Below are 2,986 nucleotides of genomic sequence, written 5' to 3' on the forward strand. Positions count from 1 at the left end.
CTTCTCACTGGGCTTTCCTTGTGATAATGAGGCTTTCTTTGCCTCAAAACCCATGTCTCAGACATTGGCTTGCTGGGCATTGGGTGCTCAACTAGTCTGAGTTTGGTAACACAATCAATAGGTCAAAGAGGAAATCAAAAGGGAAATAAAATAATGTTATCCAACAAGTGAAAATGAAAATATAATATATCAAATTTTGTGGGTTGCAGTAAAAGCAGTTCAGAGAGGAAGTTTAGAGCAATAAAAAATTGGGAAGATCTCAAATAAACAATCTACCTTTACACTTCAACAAACTAGAAAAAGAGGAACAAATTAAGCCCAAAGTTAACAAAAGGAAAGAAATACTAAAAATCAGAGCAGAAGTAAATGAAATAGAGACCTGAAAAACAATAGAAAGGATCAGTGAAACTAAAAGCTGGTTCTAGAAGAAGATGAACACAAACTGGCAAAAAGTTAGCTAGTCTAAGAAAAAAAAAAGAGACATAGTACTGAACGGTAACTCCGTTATTATATTATATAACCCATTATATATATTACATATATATGTTGTTATATATATTATATATATTATATAACCCATATAATAAAAAAATAAGAAATAAAAGAGGGTTATTACAGTCGATAGGACAGGAATATGTAGAATCATGAGAGACTATGAATAATTTCATACCAACAAATTATATATCTAAAGGAAATGGGTCCATTCCTAGAAACACACAACTTACCAAGACTGACTTAGGAAGATGTAGACAACCTGCACAGACCAGTCTAGTCATCTGAGAGGCACAGGTGGAGGCTGAAGGGCAGGAAGACAGGCATGTAGGTGAGGCACAGACACCAGAGAGCCTGGGGTTGTGGATCACATGGTGCCTACAGGCCCCCAAATTGCAACTGGCATACAAAGGAGCTCTTCTTATGGCTGTTCTCTGCCCGCTGATAACCAGATTAGCTCTGACCTGACTGAGTTCCAAGAGGCCCCTCAGCTGGCCTCTGTATTCATTGTGGAGCCCTGGGTACCAGGAGCTTTGGAACAGTTACAGTAAGATTCCAGAAAAATGGTGCCCCCACGCCACCACTATCCCTGCCAGAAAGACAGCTCTCCCTGTGGTCCTGCCTATTTGTCTCTTCCCCCAGAGCCCAGCTGGTGGAGGATGTGCCCTGGGACAATGTCCCTGCAGAGAAGGGCAGGGCTTTCTACTACTATCTGACTGAATAGGACAAGTACGGACTCTGATTTCACACCACTGTGAGGAACCCCAGCCCTCAAGACACTTATCCAGGTTCTGCCTCTCCTAGCATCTGGCACAGTCACCATGGAGGTTATCTGAATGGCAAAGTGCACTCCAAAGCCCCTGTTATTGAAGAAAACTTGTTAGAGGACAAAGAATTGTTGAAGCCATGCCATTCTTAGAAGCTATTCTTATGTTCGTCCTGATCTTCGTCCTGTGAACTCCCTGGAATTAACACTTATCTGATATTAATCAGAGCACCATGTGCTTCCTGACCAGCCTGCCAATGTGCCTGCCCTTTCACCAGCCATGAACACAGGGAAGCTCCTTACCTGATCTCACCGAACTTCACTTTCCCCTGGGACTTCCCATCCTCCAGGGCCCTGAGGAGACAGCATACCCCAGCCTGAGTGAGGCTATCAGTACCTCTAAATTAAGACACAGCATGATCCACCTCAGGATCAGTGGGAACCAGTGCCTGGACCAACCCTGGGCTTTGATGAGACAGGACTTTACTCCCTACTCAGCTACCCATCCTGTGGTCTTCCCTGAGCAATCCCAACCCCTAGGTTTCTTGGAGCATTCCCCCATCCCCATATTCAAGGCTCTGATAGCTATCCCTCACTATCAGCCTTCTCCCTACTCACTCAGTGCTCTGGTTCTCACATCCTCCAATTTGTCCCCCTCTGCTTCCTCTCCTGTGCTGGGTAACCCCCTTACCCAACTTCTCCCCCTAGAATCCCTTCCTGCCACTACCATGTGCCCCTTGAGGTTGCCAAGGGCCCAGCTGACACCTAAGAGCAGCTGCCCAAAATGTTTTTGACAACAATGTCACATGCATTGTCCTGCATCACTCAGGGTGTCCCGTGGATATCAGCACATTGTACACTGACCAGAGGCTGCCTCCATACCCATACAGCCCCCCAATTTGGTTCTGCCCACTCAGCCACCTACCCCAAAGCCTCTACAGCATCCAGCGATGTCCTCTCAGGCTTGCTCAAAGCACCTTCAGGTGGGCAGAACCTGGGCAGCCCACCACACTGTGGGACACTATACCCACCCAGTTCAATGGGCATGAGAAAGCATTTTACCATCAGCCAGTGAAGGACTTCAGCCCGGGAAACCTGTTTCTTCACAGCGTGCTCTTTAATGACTGCTTCTCTGACTTGTTTGTCCCCTGGCATGCACACACTCTGTCTCAGCAGCAGGAATGGTTTAGCATGGAAGCCCATCACGAACCTGGTATTGGACCCCCAGCTTTTCTGAGGGGCCTTTATTTTTAGGGGACAAGGGGTCAGTTAGTGGCCTTCAGGACCCTCGTGCCCTCAACCACCAGAGCTTGACCCTCTTTTCCTGCCAAGGCTCAGGGCCCAGCATCATCCTCGCAGGAGAGTCCTCCTCACATTATTGTAATGAGATTGTGGCAGCCCTGGCGGGAGTGCCTGGCAGATGCTGGCAAGGATGTGGAAAAAGGGGAACCCTCCTACACTTTTGATGGGAATGCAAGCTGGTGCAACCACTCTGGGACACAGCATGGAGGTTCCTAAAAAAGTTGAAAATAGAGCTACCTTATGACCTAGCAATTGCACAACTGGGTATTTACCCTAAGGATACAAACGTAGTGATCTGAAGGGGCACGTACACCCAAATGTTTAGAGGAGCAATGTCCCCAATAGCCAAACTATGGAAAGAACCTAGATGTCCATCAAGAGATGAATGGATCAAGAAGGTGTGGTATAGGAAAATCCATCGGCAGA

At 46.7% G+C, this 2,986-nt stretch overlaps 1 pseudogene; it reads left to right on the forward strand.

Moving 5' to 3' along the window:
• Positions 1 to 1,055: 1,055 nt before the first annotated feature.
• LOC132009092 (CREB-regulated transcription coactivator 2-like) lies at positions 1,056 to 2,027 on the forward strand (annotated as a pseudogene).
• Positions 2,028 to 2,986: the final 959 nt, after the last annotated feature.

The sequence above is a fragment of the Mustela nigripes genome, unplaced genomic scaffold (assembly GCF_022355385.1).
Source record: "Mustela nigripes isolate SB6536 unplaced genomic scaffold, MUSNIG.SB6536 HiC_scaffold_4517, whole genome shotgun sequence".
NCBI lineage: Eukaryota > Metazoa > Chordata > Mammalia > Carnivora > Mustelidae > Mustela > Mustela nigripes.